Source organism: Callorhinus ursinus, unplaced genomic scaffold, assembly GCF_003265705.2.
Source record: "Callorhinus ursinus isolate GAN/ISIS: 27379988/994484 unplaced genomic scaffold, GSC_fseal_2.0 scaffold15, whole genome shotgun sequence".
NCBI classification, from domain to species: domain Eukaryota; kingdom Metazoa; phylum Chordata; class Mammalia; order Carnivora; family Otariidae; genus Callorhinus; species Callorhinus ursinus.
Window position 1 is genome coordinate 16,573,443 of NW_027397077.1, and position 17,919 is coordinate 16,591,361.

Genomic DNA, 17,919 nt, shown 5'->3' on the forward strand with positions numbered 1-17,919 from the left:
TATTAATATTGTTAAAATGTCAATACTACAAAAAGCCATCCATAGATTCAATGCAATTCCTATCAAGATTTCAATGGCTGTTTTTTTTTTTTTTTTTTTTACAGAAGTGGAAAAACTCTCCTAAAATTTACGTGGAACCACAAAAGACCCCAAAGAGCCAAAATCCTGAGAAAGAAGAACAAAGTAGGAGGTATTACATTTCCTGATTTCAAGCTATACTATAAAGCTATAGTCATCAAAGCAATATGGTACTGGCATAAAAAGAAAAAGACCAATGAAACAGAATCAAGAGCCCAGAAATAAACCTAACCATATAAAGTCAACTCTTATTTGACAGGAGAGCCAACCATATTCAATGAAGAAGAGATAGTCTCTTCAATGAAAGGTACTGGGATAATTGGATATTCACATGTAAAAGAACAGAATTGGACCCATTTAGTTTACATTAAACTAAAAAGCTTCTGCCCAGCAAAAGAAACCATCAATAAAATGAAAAGACAACCTACAGAATGGGAAAAAATATATGTAAACCATATATTTGATAAGGGATTAATATCCAAAACATATAATGAACTCATAGAACCCAATAGCAAAAAAAAAAACCCAAAACCCCCAAAAACAAACAAATGAAAACAACAAAAGAAAAAGAACAAATAAAAAAAATAGACAAAGAACCTGAAGAGACATTTCTCCAAAGAAGATATACAAAAAGCTAACAAGCCCATGAAAAGATGCTCAACATCACTAGTCATTGGGAAAATGCAAATTAAAACTACAGTGAGATATCACCTCACACCTGTTAAAATGGCCATCATCAAAAAGACAAGAGATAAATGCTGGTGTGGATGTGGACAAAAGGGAAACCTTGTGCAGTGTTGGTGGGATTGTAAATTGGTACAGTTACTACAAAACAAAGTATAGAGGATCCTCAAAAAATTAAAAAAGAACTATCATATAGTCCAGCAATTATACTTCTGGGAATATATCCAAAGGCATCAAAAACACTAACTCAAAAAGATATCTGTACCCTCATGTTCACAGCAGCATTATTTAGAACAGCCAAGACATGGAAACAACCTAGGTGTCCACCAGTGGATGAATAGATAAGGAAGTTGAGAGATACACACACACACACACACACACACACACACACACACACACACACAATGGAATATTATTTGGCCATAACAAATGAGGAAATCGTATTATTTGTGAGAACTAGATGGACTCTGAAGGTATTATGCTAAGTGAAATACATCAGACAGAGAAGGACAAATACTGTATGATCTCACTTATATGTGGAATCTAAAAAAAAAAAAATCTCATAAAAAAAGAGATCAAACTGTGGTTAACAGAGGCAGGGGATGGGAAAGGGGGGGATTGAAGGAAAATAGTCAAAAGGGTACAAAATACCAGTTATAAGGTAAATAAATACTAGGGATATAATGTATAATGTGATGACTATAACACTGCTGTATGATCCATAGGAAGGTTGTTAAGAAAGTAAATCCTAAGAATTCTTTTTTTCTTTAATTTTTTATTGTTATGTTAATCACCATACATTACATCATTTGTTTTTGATGTAGCGTTCCGTGATTCATTGTTTGTGCATAACACCCAGTGCTCTACGCAATCCTAAGAATTCTTATCACAAAGAGAAAATGCATGCTAGCTGAACCTGTTGTGGTAATCATTTCACAATATATGTAAATCAAATCATCATGCATATGCCTTAAACATATACAGTCATGTATGTCAATTCTCTCAATAAACCTGAAAGAAACATTAAGCATGTGGGGGGAAAAAAAACACCTTCCCGTCTGCCAATATTTTTTTTAAGGAAAAGTTATTCTATTCAACATTATTTTTGCCTTTGCTAATATTTTTCTATATAGCTAAACTAGAAAAGCCATTAGCTCAGATCCAAGTATACTTGTAGGCTTTTTTAGTAACAAAAATTCATATGACAACCCAGTAAAAGAATAAGAGAACAAAGCCATGGAGCATTAGAACTAAAAGACAATATAAGTGGAATTGGAGGACAAAGGGAGATTTTTAAAAGAAGGAAATACAAGCAACACATAAAATAAGCTGTTGAAACACAAAGTGTAACCTAAAGTTAATAGTAGCTGGAATTATAATCGACTAAACATTGGAGCAACAGTGTCTTTTCTTTGAATTTGAAAGGTTTACTCGGATGGTTTGGTGATTCCAGGTTTTTTAACTGATATGGCTTCTATAGGTTTAAAAGGACACATATCGATTCCTCTGTAAGAGTTCACAAGCTCAGGACCTGCCAGGATGTCACATAATCTTGGATTTAAGAGGGAAACATCTGTAATAAAATATCTCAACATTGTGGAGAAAACTGGAGATGGTTCTAGTCCATGATCTTTGGAAAAGCCTAAATTCAAAATCCAAAATAAAAATTTATTCTCCTCTTCCATCCTATCTCATCTTCCATCTTTCAACAGTCTGATTTTTGTTTGCTAGAGAGAAAAGCAATTACCTTAAAATAAATGTCAATTAAAATTAAGGGAGTATTGGGGGCACCTGGGTGGCTCAGTCAGTTAAGCATCTGACTTTTAGTTTCAGCTCAGGTCATGATCTCAGAGTCGTGAGATCAAGCCCCGCATCAGGCCCTATGCTCAGCACAGAGTCTGCTTGAGATTTTCTCTCCCTCTGACCCTCCTACTCTTGTTCTCTCTCTTTCACATAAATAAATAAATCATTATAAAATGAAGGACATTTTATCCCAATATAGTGTCATTATATTAATTGTGTAATGGGTTGACACTTGAGGGATGTGGGCACCTTGGAAACCACAGGGTAAATTGTGATAGGCTGAATAATGTTCCTCCCCAAGATGTCCGTGTCCTAATTCCTGGAAACTGTGAATAGGTCATGTTACACGGCCTGATGATCTCATACTAGATGTTGGGCAATACAGCTTTACAATAAGAGAAATCTCCTTCTCTTTCTCAGGAGTCTGAATTTCATTTCAAATTCCCAAGTACTTCCCTCCCCCATTCTGTCCCTATTCATGATCATAATCTCTTAAAGGTTTTAGTCAGCTTTAGCATGGTATCCCCTGAAATGGAGAGCTCTGAGGCTCTGGACTATATTCTCAATCCTTCCTGCTTGAAGTGTGCCTCCTGGATCAGTAACATCAGCATCATATCACTGTTGGCTGAAAATGAAGACTCTCAGGGCTTAACACAGACAAATGCATCAGATTTGTGTGCATGCTGAAGTTTAAGAAACCCTGCTTTAGGCAATATTTCCTGGGTCGCAGAAATCTTACGAGACTGTCCTCAGTTCCCTGACTACTGGTGTCGATGCTAACTGTAGTTGTGGTGGTGGTAGACTTTGTCATTGTGATAATGATGATGATGATGGTTGTAACGGTGGTGTTTGTGGTAGTGGTGTGGTTGTGATAGTGCGGACAGTTCTGGTAGTAATTATGTTGGGCAAATGACTACAGTGAGAAAGTCTTTTCTCCAATATGGCAGATATCCACTGACCTTGCCTACCTTTTTAAAGCTAGCAGCTAGCACAATCCTTGGCCTATAAAATGTAGTTAATAAATATTGGTTGATTGAAAAGGAGGTTAAGAAAAGGATCTACATGTACAATCAGCCATAGAATTCCAGAAACCACATCCTTCCTCCACTCCTCCAAAACAAAACTTAAAAAAAAAATCCTACATAAATTCTACATAAATCCATCCAACCATCTGTCCATCCATCCACTCATCTACCCATTCATCTATCTGTGGACTTCATTCATTCATGTACTGAATAAGCATTTATTGAGAATTTACAATTGTGTTAGATGCTAGGGGTTTAATGATAAAAAGAACACAATTCTGCCTTGAGGAGTTCAAAATCTACTTGGAAAGAGATAGCAACAATGATAATGAAGTATAAAGATTCAGTGACAAAGAGGCAAGGGCATTATAGAGCTACTGAGGAGAAGATAATCAAAATCTGGATTTTAGGGGCTGAGAGTAAATGATTTGAAGGGCTGGTAGAGTTTTGCTAAAAATAGGGGAGACAATGGCATTCCAGGGAAGATGGGATATCCTGAGTTATTTTCATGTGTTTGGGTAGCTTTTGGTATTCTGAACCTTGTAATATCTGTCAAATTTGGGGTATGAAATGAGAAATATGACAAATGAAGTTGGCCCAAGAATAAGCAATTACAATTTTGCTTTGTATTTCTAGGTTTCTAAGAACTAAGAGAAGTTTGCCACCACTCCCCACCATTCCTTCCAAAAAATCTCTAGGAATTTGCCCATTGTATTTATGACAACTGAGGCCTCCCATGCCAACATGACTTTAATATATGTTCCAAAAAGTTATTGCCCAGGAAGAAAAGGATGGAACCAATAAATAAGTTCACTGTGTTCTTCCGGAAATTCCTGAAAAACAATTTATCAAAGCAAATACTTTCCTTATCTGGGTAAACAGCCCATGCATAGGACACTAGACAGCCCACTGGCTCAAATAGCTTACAGAACAAACAACTGTTTAGGTATCAAGGCTCATTTCAAGACCCTCACTTCACTGTGTCCACCAACCCCAAAATATTGTATCATGAATTTAGCCAAATCCCAGTCAGAGCACCACACTGAAAGATCTACCTTAAACCAAGTGAGTTCAGATCCAAAAATCTTAGAAACATCTGCTCCTGACCTGAGGTTCCTGAGACATTACAGTAAAGGTGTTCCCCCTTACTGCAGCAGATTTAATCAACTTAACCTTGTTTGATAAATGATTTGGGGAGCAGTTTTGGGACAATTAACATTTAAAATGTCTGAGAATAAAGTAATAGAAAGAAAGGAAATTCTAAGCTTATCTTGTGGGGGTCTCTTGTAGTTATGGATTGGAATAGAGTTGGGAGTGGCCAAATCATTTCTTGATTTAGTAGACTAAATCTCCTTAAAGGAGGACAATATAAATATAGATGCTAATTGATGTCACGGAAATAAAGATGTTTGAAATATTTATAACAGAATGCCTAACAGCAAATAATTGAAAGTACGTCTTGGAAAATATGTTCACAGTGTTTCTCCAAACATCATATAGCTTCCACCACTATTTATTTTTCAACTCTATTTGCAAAACAGACAAGTTAATTATTTTTCTTTTCCATTACCTGTTTTAAGCTTGTGGATTACACAATGTAATGAACATCTATTGTAAGTACTAGTGAAAAAAAAATCTGAGAGGTTAAAAAGGATTAATCAAATAATGTCAGGATTTTCATTCAAAAAATTTATATACAATTTGAGGTTGGGCTGTTAATATTGTTAAACTTTGTGGGGGAAAGCCATTTCCATTTCTGGTCTGACTGAGAAACAAAGTACAAATGCCTTTGGTGCTGCTAAACATTTTTAAAAACTTGATAAATGGTTGTTTCTTTAATAGTTGTAAAGTGGGATCTAAAACTGTATCAATAAACTTTTAGTGTTCTATTATGTGAAAAATCTATGGTCTGTGTTGTACTTGAAATGGACCCTTTCCCCATACAAAATTTCCTAGACACATGCATCGCTCTGGTGGAAAATATTGGCTCACTGAATTATGCAGATCTTCCAAATGCTGACACATTTCATTATATGATATTAAAAAAAGAATCATATCTGTTAATATCACCATCGATCTCATCAGAAAAGTCTTTTAAGTATTGGAAAGCTGTCAAGCTCATGGTGGCAGATACAAGTTTTCCAAAATTCTAATTTTTGCTTGAAATCATGAGTTTTATCATTGGCAACAAATACTGTCCAATGGTTTACTTAAAGTGACAGGCTTAGTATCTGCATTTTTGAGAAAATGCCTATCAAATATCGAGGTCTGAATACCTATATTTCACCTGTCATTTGTTCTTTCAAGTAAAAAATAGTGTTCCATATAAAAGCAGTTGGTTCCACTTACAAGTGAAACAGTGACACAAGTGCTTTTTCTCAAACAACTGTGACACTTCAGCAAGCAATGGCACTTCTTTATTCATATTTCCTATTTCGCTAATTAAAAAAAGGTGCACTTGAGAGTCGAAACTTAAGTAAATTAATAATTTTTACTGTTTCATCAAGTTTATTCTTAAGTGAACTTTTTAACCATAAGTTATGTTGGTAAAGAATAAAAGACCAATGGTACAGTGCTGCAGTGCTAGATTCAAGCAGTTTTATCTGCCATTGCTTTTGTACTATCAATACAAATGTCAACACAGAAAGACAAATAACCACTTAATTTTATGATAATATAGTTATTACCTTGCAGACACCCTAATGAAGTTTCAGGACCCCATAGGCATCCATGAAGCATACTTGGAGAATTGCTATTCTAGACTCAAAATCTGGGTCTGACAAAAGACAATTAGTTGGAGACAAAGAGGAAAGTTCTCAGCACCATTTTACAGCTCATCCCCTGGGAATGTTAACTAATTCATGAGTGTCAGGTGGTAGATCTGCATTTTCCTGCAATGTTCACTACTCTGTCCTTAGTACTGAAAACCACTCAGTCCCCTCTCAAGATCAAATTCATGTGTACAGCCGCAATGCCACCTCCATGGAGTCAAAGCTGAGGAGAACCTATTCAACCTACTCATAGGCAAAGACCCTGTGCTTCTCTTGGCTCCAGATCCAGCATCAGCACATGGAATGCACCTCATTTAACAGATCATCTACGGAACCTATTTTGAATCACGTTTCTAGAGCAGTGATTCTCAAAATAATGATTCTTGAATCACTTGCATCAGAATCATGTAGAGTGCTTGTTAAAAATACTCATTCCTGAAACCCACCATGGGCTCGCTAGAGGAGCATAGGTGAGGATGAGGCAGGGCAGCTGGAATAGCAGTGTAGGTTAAGTTCTGCACATCTTTCACAAAGGTATACAATTGTTGGAGGTTGTGGTTTGGAACTGCATTTTTAACTGATTGCGTGAAGCTTGCATGTAACAGAACTTGAAAGAGTATTCTAGAGCAGTTCTAACTTTATTGTGCCTCAGAATTAAATGTCTTGGGGTTGAAAATATAGATTTCTGTATACCATGTTAGACCTGCCTAATCAGAATCTCTTAGGTAGATGTATTTTCAAGGAGCTTCACAGCCAGTTCTGATGCCCAGCAAAATGCAGAGACATTTTCTAGATAAGGTTGCTAACGCCGTCTATAAGAAACCAATCCTAGCTTTGCGCATGGCAGTATCGTAGCCAATGAGGTTTATCAAAGGAGCGATTATTGTTAATTAAGAAACCAATCCTGTGAAAGTTGAAGACGACAGACATACTGGCTGAGGAAACTCTGCTATCGTTTAGACAGGCTATTCAGTACCTACAAATTCATCTTCTAAAATACCCAATAATTTTTTTAAATACAACTTTCTATCCTACTCTATTATTACATTTGTTTTCATTCTTAGTAGGATATTAGATCTTACCTTGCATGTTATTCCACCAACATCTTGAAATTTGTTTAGCCAGAATTTTCAGGTTTCATATGAATACTAATTATACATAGTCTATTTTTTTAAAGGGTTTTTGTTTTTCATCTTATTCAAGACCCTCAGATCCTTCAGGCAAAAGACAAACTTAATTTACTTTCAAATTACCAAATTAACTCAGATTTTTAAAAACCATTTAAGTTTCATGTTATGTAATTAACATTAAAAAATGACTCAATGTAAATGTCATAGCTGGCAATGTTCCTATTTCTGGGATCTTTTACACGAAACAGAGTGGGAAGGAAGAGCCTATGGCTGCCAAAATAGAACCAAACACACAGAAACAAAAGCACAACTCACCTCTTCCAGATAACAGGGAAGCATGCAGATAAGTCAGTGATTTTTCCTTCCAACTAACTCCTGAAGTAATTTTAACCATTGTAAGGGCACTGGACTTCAGTAAAAGCAAATAAAAACTAGGCTACTCTGCTGTCCTAGTTGCCAAAACACCAAATCTTCCAGCCACTCAAGAAAAGTACACAGGCCCAGGTAAGTGACATCGATGTGTCAAAGACCATAGTTATCTGTAAGTACAAACCAGCATCTCATAAACTCCACCAGAAAGAACAACTGTTTAATGGAATGTCAAGAATTAGGAGGGAGGAAAGAATTGAGGGCAAGTCTCAGGTCAAATTAGTTTGGGAAACCACTGAGTTATACGAGTTAAACACTTCTTTTACTGTGGGACTTCTCAGAGCCCTTCTGGGTGGATATGAATTATACCTTTGCAAGAAGGAGATAACACATGTGGCATTTTCCAGAGGTTTGACATTTCTTTTTCTTTTTTCTTTTCTTTCATTTAGCTTCTAACTAGGCTAGCAGTGTCTGGGACACATTCAGGAGGTACTGATACAGACAGATCAAGCAGTTAAGACAAACGAATGTTCAGGTATGCACCTAAACTGTGGTAGGAAACTCTAGATGTCACAGAAATAGTGACCATGCCCAACAGACAGCCCCGCTACACCAGGTCCCTCAGCCTCTCTCCATCGGCTTCTTCAGCACTGAAGAAAGATGCCACTTATTAGTGAAGTGCCTTGGGATGATTGGGCAGGAAACATTAAATAAGAGCCAATTATTACCCTCATTACAGAGTAGATGCTCTAATAAACCACCCCTATTACTTACGAAGTTCAGACCCCTAGTTGTTTTTTTTTCTAACTGCACTTCAATTTGACCTAAGAGATCTATTCTATACCAAAAAGAACTAACAAAATACTCAAGGAAATACATCCACAAACTGTAATATAAGCTTTCTGATTGGACCCTTCTCTGCTTACACATTTTCAATGGCTGCTGATTGTCTCCAGATAAAAATCCACATGTCTTAGTCTGCTATACAACCTTCCCAAGTTGTCTCCAACTGACTTTTTACACCAACACATCCATCTTTCAGAAGCCATAGAGTTTGTGAGTAAGATCCTGGGCGTTGGAGGCAGACAGACATGGTTAAAAGCACAGGCTCCACTCCACCTCGAACTGAGTAAGTTACACCACCCTCTAAGCCCTTGATTCTCAAAGTGTGGTTTGTGGACCACCCCGGGCAGCAGTTAAAGCCCAGGAAGCACAATCGCAGGTCCCACTGCAAACCTAATGCATCAGAGTCTGCATTTTAACAAGATCCTCAGGTGATTCCCACACACATTAAAGCCCAAGAAGCACTACTCTAATTCTCATGGGCTCGTGTGAAGATTTGAAGTAATAATAGTAAGTAGTAGTAACATTGGAAATGGCAGGCATTTTCCTCTCCTGCCCTTGGAATCCATCTTCAAACCCTAAGAATTTCACCATCTAAGTGTCATTCCAGTATGCTCACCTCCCTCCCTTCACCGCCTTAGTCCAAATCATTCTCATTCTGTCCCTGTCTAGAGCAAAGGCCACCCAGCTCATGACAATGCACCCACTCTTGCTTTCCTCTTATCTGTTGTCCCTACTGCGACCAGAAATCTTCTAGGAAAAACAAATGATCAGACTTCCATTTGGCTTCAAACCTACAACCTCTGCCAAGGAGGATCTGTCCATTTCTATGTCTTATCTTGCATTGCACTCCTGTTGGCTTCCTTTGCTCCAGGAGTACTGGTTTTCTTTCATTCCTTGAACTGACCATCCTCCTTCTCAATACATTTGCAAAAGCCATCCTCCCTGCCTACAGTGCTTTCCTCCCCTTGTGCCCAGCTAACTCCTCCTCAGTCTTCCAATGTCACTTCAAATGTCATCAACCCTGAAAATATCCCCTGACCGTCCTCCCCAACAACCAACACACTGCCTGGCCCATGGCTGTGCCCCGTTAAGTATTTGTTGAATAAGTGAATGTATGAATTCATGAATCTTCACCGATGTGGTTATTGTGACAATAAAAGAGACTGATACCTGTAAAGCATTCAGCACAATGCCTGGTAGAAAGCAAGAACATAGGACTGTACCGGTTGTTATGTATTTTGAATAGTAGTTCTGCTAAAAACTAGACACCAAGCAGAGCACAATGTGTCTAACAACTAGAATCACCTGGGCAACTATTAAACCTTTCAATGGCCAGGTTCTTTCCCAAACCAATTAAATCAGAATCTCGGAGGGTGGGACCCAGGCACCTGAGAGGTTTAAAGCTCCAAAGGGGATTCCAATGTGTCACCACAGGAGAGAACCTTTTACCCTTTCTCCCACTGTGGCCTCCCAGCCTTCAGAGGAATGCATGCTGAGTAACAAGAAGAGTCCTCATTATTCATGGCATGAGTCCATGGCCTCCCTTCTCCCATGGAAAGGGACAACAAAAAGAATCCGTGTAGCAGCAGTCCGGCAATTCACTTCTCTTGGGCCCCTTGACAGCAGCCAGATGGTGGAAACTCTCCACGTATCACCGAAGCCAAACTGAAACCCTTCTGGGGAAAACTGAGTTGCTTGAACTACTGCTGGGAGGAGGTGTGGTAGCACACGAAGATGATTCCAGTCCTTAGGGTTAAGTGTTGATTTAACAAAACTCATCAGGATTCCATCAGAAACCTGCCATAATTGTTATGTCGAAGCCATTGTTTTATGGGAGCAATTAATTTCAACCGATAAAAAAGTTTAGACCTCCAGACTGTTCATCCAGACTAAAATAGGTACGCTGCGAGCCACTTGAACTTACCCCATCTCCTTCACTGTTTAAGTATTTGGATCATCAAGAGACCAAACTGTACTTTCACTGTCCTCCTCTTCCCAATGACTGATGTTCTGTGTATGTAAATGTACATTTAAGTACGACAGATTGTGCTGTTTCTCACTCATTTCGAACTTTTCAAAATGTGATGTAAGTGATCCAAAGAACCTTTATCTCTTTTAAGGCCTTAAAACACACACACACACACACATACATACACACACACACAATCACACACACATACGCACACCTAAATGGCCAGACAAAGCAGAATGCAACCCTCAAACAATCTGAGAACCATTTAAAATTAAAACCTACCAAGTCAGAGGTGATACTAAGTGAACATAAAGGCCATGAAATTGTTATAAAAGGCAGAGGATTGCTCTCTGGAAATAATATCCCAGTGGGCTAAATTCCCCCTCCTATTTCTCCATGCTGGTAAATTGAAAAAAAAAAAAAGCATGATTCATGAATATAAATTCTTCTTGTCTTTTTAAACCATACACTGGCATATTCCTCCTCAAACTTTGCCAAATGAGAATACACAGATAATGATAATTTTACAATAAGTGGTTCCAGGATGTAGGCTTTTTAAGATTCTCAAATGAAAGGCACTATAATAAAGAGTATTATTATTATTATTATTATTATTATTATTATTATTTCAGAACCCAGAAAAACCACAATCAATGATTAGCCATAACAATTAAGCTAACAATAATACATCTGGAATGAGCTCCATGGTAATATGTACTTCATGCTTAATAGTTCAAATTAATTCAATCTCATGGTGTTAGACATACCAGTGAGGAGTTGGAAAGCACCAAAATTCACATTAGCTTCCACTTGGAAAGATATTATGAAAAGACAAGGAAGGAAATGAGGCTATAAACAGCAGAGGTAAATAGGAAGGGCTCATAGATGACGTGGTGAGGAATGACTCTCAGCTTTTAGGAATTCAACGTGAAAACATGAAGGCTGGCATTTCTATCCTCACACATTCCTTCAGAGTTAGTGACTGGGCAACACATCTACAGCAACAGATCTGAAACCCTAAAATCAAAGCCACCATACTGAGAGAAGGAAGTGCCTTCTTTCCCCCCATCCAGAGTCCTTTACCAGTAGACACAGAATAGAAAAAGAATTCATAATTTTCAGGGCATTGATCTCAAGAAATAAGAAAAAGAAAAGTGCATTGGGGTGGGTAGAAAAGGCAGTAAGCCTGATTACCTTCCTTGCCTTACTCCATCCTATAAATTTATGGATAACTATCTTAGGCTCTGCTGTCCACTATAAATCTTCTCTAAGTGAGGGCTTTCAACTTTGGCACTGTTGACATTGTGGCCCAGGTAATTCTTTGTTGTGAAGGGCTGTTCTGTGCATTGTAAGCTGTTTAGCAGCATCTCTAGCTTCTACTGCACAGATGCTAGCAGCACCCCCACCCCAGCTGTAACAACTGAAAATGTCTCTAGACATGACCAACATCCTCTGGGGGACAAAATCATCCTGCTTAAGAACCATTACTCTCAGGCTTTAATTCACCTGTTTTGGGCATCCAGGAACAAAAATGAGTTGAAAATACATACAGGCCAACCTCTAGACTGTTCTTCTCATTAGAGATGACCATGCATTGAGTTGGCAGTTGTGCACAAGGCAACACCCTTCTGAGGGCACACTGAGTCTTCTTCCCAGTACTTTTTGCACATACAGGCTTGCTACAGATCACATGGAAATTTAGAACCTGGCTCCCTTCTGTTCACTGTGCAGGATAGAATTAACAGAGCAGCCTATCCTTAGAAAGGCTTGCTTGTAAAGTTTGGCCTTTGGCTGGCATCTGGGAATTTGGGCTGGTAGATAGTTCCCTGCACTGATATAAAACCCTTCTAAATGATGGGAGTAGCCACCATTCCTTGTTTATACAAATAATGTGGTTTATGCTGAATGGCCGTTTATCTCCTAAGAGTCTAGAATTTGGGGAGGTCTTAGGCAGATCAGCCCCCAGGACAAACTTTATGCAGAGCCTCTAATGAGCTTCCTTGGTACCTGATTCCATGCAGCTCACTGCTGGAGAAATTAAACACAACCTGTGTGGCTCTCAGAAGTTTGTGCCTGATTTCCCCCATACTTTGTACCATGCACCTTCTCCCTGTGCTCATTTACTTTGTATCCTGTCACTGTAGTGAACCATACTCATGAGTATAACAACTTCTGAGTCCTACTCATTCTTCCAGAGAATTAGGGTATGTGGAGTAGTACTAGTGACCACCAGCACAGTCACAAACTTCAACAAATATTTTATTGGGTGCCTCTATTTCCAGACACGGGATTTCTAACAGGGACTGAAACAAAGTCCTCAAGGAACTTACATGGTAGCGACCAGGAAAGCACTTATTCTGGGATACTTCAAGTTTATTCCACAGCAAATAAGCTCTGTGGCATCTCTTTTCTGTTTGTCTTTATAATAGATTTTTTCCTCAGATATAATTCACACACCATTCAATTAACCCACTTAAAGGATACAGTGCAATGGTTTGACATATATTCACAAAGTTGTGCAACCATCACCACTATCAGTGTTAGAACATTTCATCACCCCATAAAGAAACCTCCTACCCATTAACAGTTACTACTCATTTCCTCCCAGCCCCCGACCCCTGAGCAACCACTAAGCTATTTTTCTGTCTCTATGCATTTGTTTATTCTAGAGATTTTGTATAAATAGAATCAAACAATATGTGGTCTTTTGCAATGGGCTTCTTCATTTAGCATATTGTTTTTAAGATTCGTCTACCATGTAACATGTTATCAGTACTTTATTTCTTTTTATTGCTGAATAATATCCCATTGTGTGAATATACCACATTTTATTTATCCATTCATCATAAAATGGACATTTGGGTTATTTCCACTTTGGGGCTGTTATGAACAATGTTGCTGCGAACCATTGTGTACAAGGTTTTGTGTGCACACATGCTTTCATTTCCACATGGATACCTAAGAGTAGAATTGCTGAGTCATATTTATGCTAAACATTTTAAGAAAAGTCTGTTTTCCAAAGCAGCTGCACCATTTTACTTCCTACTAACAGTGTATGAGAGTTCCAGTTTCTGCATATCCTCACTAATCCTTGTTATCTTTTTGATTACAGTCATCCTAGTGCATCTGAGGAGGTTTCTCATTGTGGTTTTGACTTGCCTTTCCCTGATGGCTGATGGTGCTGAGAGTCTTGTCATGGGCTCATTTCCTTTTGTATACCTTCCTTAAGTAAATGCTCTTTGGATCCTTTGCCCCTTTTTAATTGGGCTATTTGTCCTTTTGCTATTGAGCTGTAGGAATTCTTTATGTATTTTGGAAATAAGTCCCTCAGCAGATACATGATTTGCAAGAAAATTTTTCCATTCTATGAGTTGTGTTTTTATTTTCTTAATGATGTTATTTGAAGAATGAGAGTTTTAATTTTTTGCGATGTTCAAAATGTTTATTTTTTCTTATGTTGCTGTACTTTTGGTATCATAGCTAAGAAAACATTGCCTAACCCAAGGTCATGAAGATTTATGCCTATGTTTTTGTCTAAGAGTTTGATAGTGTTACTTCTTCTGTTTAGGTCTTTAACCCATTGTGAATTAATTTTTGTACATGGTGTGAGGTAGGGGTCCAACTTCATTCTTTTGTTTGTGAATGTCCAGTTATCCTGTGGCATCTTTTGAATCACTACCACAGATAGTTTGGATGTATACAAGTTATTAAACAGTCCCCAGTATATAGAATCTAGGTATATGACCAATAGCCTTAGAACCTTTCTTTTAAGCTTATTCATTTGTTTTTTTTTTTCTACTTTAGGAATATACTTAATATCTCCAATTTCAGGAAGTAGCACTACAATTATTAGCTGATTAGTAATACTACTATTAACTGATACACTACTACTACTAATAGTAATAACAGCTATTTAGTACTTAGTATGTGCCAGGCATTATGTTTGCATTTAGCATGCATTAACTTGTAAGTACTTCACATGCTTTACCTGATATGATCTTCTCACCAACACCATGAAAACTCTATCTTACAGATAGTTATACTGAGGGGGAGGCTCACCAACATAAAGTGATTTTCCTTAGGTCACAGAGTTAGCAGGAAAAAGGATAACAAATTGAGGGAAGAAACAGCACTGGAAAGTGAGGACCAAAGAATGCTTGGTAACAATTTCTAACAAATATTAGGTAAGCATATATGCAAAACACCCAAAAATAAGCCAAAATCTATCACCAGCCAGTGATATTCCCAGTTCTGGCCAGGAAGCTGACAACAAAGGATTGGTCTCCCCTTCTAACCCAACAGAGAGTTAGAAGTCTCATCACTCAAGACTGATCTGATGGCCGAAAAGGTATTGTCAACACTCTAAAAACTGCATTAGTGACTAAGTGATTGATGAAATAGGTCAATTGGCACTGGATTAGAAATCCAGATATGAAGTCTATTACTTCCCATCTGAGAATTAGAAATTAATTAAGCAATAATATAATTTTCAAAACTACCCTTTCCCTGTTTGTCTATAGGAAAAAATACAAGTAAAAATAGCTTTGAAAAAACTAAATCTGTAGAGCAACTTGATTTGAGGAACATTTCTCCAGATGTCTGAAACTTGTGCTTTCACTAACTCACTTTGTTCCCAGAACTGGATGGCTGGTAAGGAAATTCTAGTTAGTTTTCAGTGGAGAAAGTATACAAAGAAGTGAATTGATTTTTCCAAGTTCCATAGCTTTATGGCAGAAAATCTAGATGTCCTCACTTCAAGTTGAAATCTCTTTCCCTATACCAGCTGAGACCCTAATAATGAATACATGATAACAGCTGCCATTTATTGAGTCTTACATTATACAGTACTCTGAGCACCAGAAAGACGGCAACTAATTTATTTAATCCAAAGCATATGAGGTAGGTAGCACTATTGTTCCCATTCTGTATAGAAGGAAAAGGAGATGCTAGAAGGTTAACTGACCTGCATAAGAAGGGGAGTGAGGCCTTGAACCCCATGCAGTCTGTCTTTGTCCTCTTGATAGTGTCACTAAATTGTTTCAGAATAGAAGCAACTAGACATATAAGAGTTAAGCATGGCTAGACCAACTTCAAGTTGGGTCTTTTTTACACTAGGCAAACTGTCTTCAATATACTTATAATAACTTTATATACCAAATAACATTTTGAAGTTTATTTCCTCCCAACACGGAAACATCCCTGAATCTCCCTTGGGATTTTCGGCACTGTCTGCTGCAGAACTGGTCTGGGCTTAGCAAGTATTGCTTTATCATTCTTAAATAAAAACCATTATAGAGAATGCAGAAAACAATTTCCTTTAAGTTTCCCCACTTCTACCCATATTGAGAAAGACAGATTCTTAAAGTGTTGAAGGAAAGCTCACAATATAATAAAAACTCAGCACCAGAAATGTTCCAAGTCCCTCTACTCTCTCCCTATATTTAGGAAACTACAATTTAATATAGGGCTCAGCCCTCCAGAGAATCCAGGGTATCGAACTGTTAATACATTTTTATATATTTTAACTGAGATAAACAAGAAAGAGATAGAAAAGCCAGAGCAGCTATGTCAAAGACATAATTACGATAAGACTAATCCAGCTAACAGCAATCGAGGCAGATAGTGACTCTACTGTGATGCTGTTGTATATTTGGGATGGTCAGAGAACTATATCATATAAAATGTCAATGAGGCAGGAGCTCTATCACAGGAAAGCAAAGATAATTTACTATGTGACTTCAGAAAATAAAGCTCATCCAGGAGATCAAAGGACATTTCCTCTATTACAAGAATATTATCCAAATGCATTTTATAAATTGAAACCTGGATCAAATCATTTGATTAATAAAAACATAATAAAAAGGAGCATGTTATGTCTATAAACCAAATAGGGAAAACTCACTTTTGTTTTCCATAACAGAACTTAAACCTTGTGGCAAGCTTTTAGAATTTTATCTATCCTAGATAATTTTAAAATTCTCCCACCAGCTCTAAATTCATGGTTGTGCTACCAACCATGTCGTATTTCTAGGTCTTGACCACAAAAATACTTCAAGATACATATACACTGCTGAAATGCACTATTTCTCAAACTTGACTGTATCTTTTCCTCAAGTAACCCTTTCAAAAAAAAAAAAAAGATAGGGACAATTACTCTGGTCACCTCGTTGGCAAATTCATTAACTTCTTCAAATGCTCATTAACATTTCCACGAACCATATGTCTGACCCTTAATGACCCTTAATCCTCAACACCCAACCTCTCAGACAGGTTAGAACTAAATTCTTCAGTTTGCCATTTAAGCCTTTTCATCAAGTCTTTGCAGATAAAATATCATTAAAATAATGGTTTCTGGGGTGCCTGGGTGGCTCAGTCAGCTAAGCATCTGACTCTTGGTTTTGGCACAAGTCATGATCTCATGGGTCATGGGATCAAGCCCCAAGTTGGGCTCCTTGTTTAGTGAGGAGTCTGCTTGATATTCTCTCCCTCTCCCTCTACCCCTACCCCTCTTCACTTTCTCTCCCTCTCTCTCTCATGAAGAAATAAATCTTAAAAAAAAAAACACAATGGTTTCTACTCCAGGTAAACAGGAATTCTCCGCCCTTCTCTATGCTCTTCTCACTAAACTCTACCTGCTCCTTTTGGTGAATCCCAGGAGAAGTACAATTCACATGCCTATTGCACTGGGACAGAAGGAAATATATGTTCTTACAAGAACAAGAGATACCAGCACACTTGATTGCATATTAAACACACTATCTCCCTGCCTCACCCTTTTTTTGTAAGAGACTTCTCAAAATTTATTTTTCATTTTCTAAACTTTCTTGGAGACATAGATATAAGGCAGTAGTCTCAATAGGGCACACAGGATGCTAAGTGGTGACTGACCTTTAACCTCAGTGTCATCAGGAGTATTCAGGGAGAGGTGGAGACTGGCAAGCTCTGTCTACTAAGGCAATTGATACTCACCTCCAGCCATTTGTGGCCAACTAGGAGTTTAGGCCCAGCGTTGTCAGATCATCCAGTTTTATTAGGAAAGCAAGAAAACCTGCACTGATGTTAAATCTCCAGATTTTCTGCTATTTTCTAATTTATGCATGAAATCTTCCATTTTTCCAATATAATCTATTTCTATATTCTTGTATAATAGACATCAAGTGGGCTGGTACCTTGAGGACTCTGAGTTATGCCATCCTTCAGCCAGTAGCTTTTAACCTTTTTCACTACTGTCCTTTCCACTC

The 17,919-nt window shown here is 37.8% G+C and overlaps 1 protein-coding gene across 9 annotated transcripts in view; it reads right to left on the reverse strand.

The window, feature by feature from the left end:
* FHIT (fragile histidine triad diadenosine triphosphatase) overlaps positions 1 to 17,919 on the reverse strand; it is a 1,472,419-nt gene that overhangs the window by 964,851 nt on the left and 489,649 nt on the right. The gene's annotated exons all lie outside the window — the stretch shown is intronic.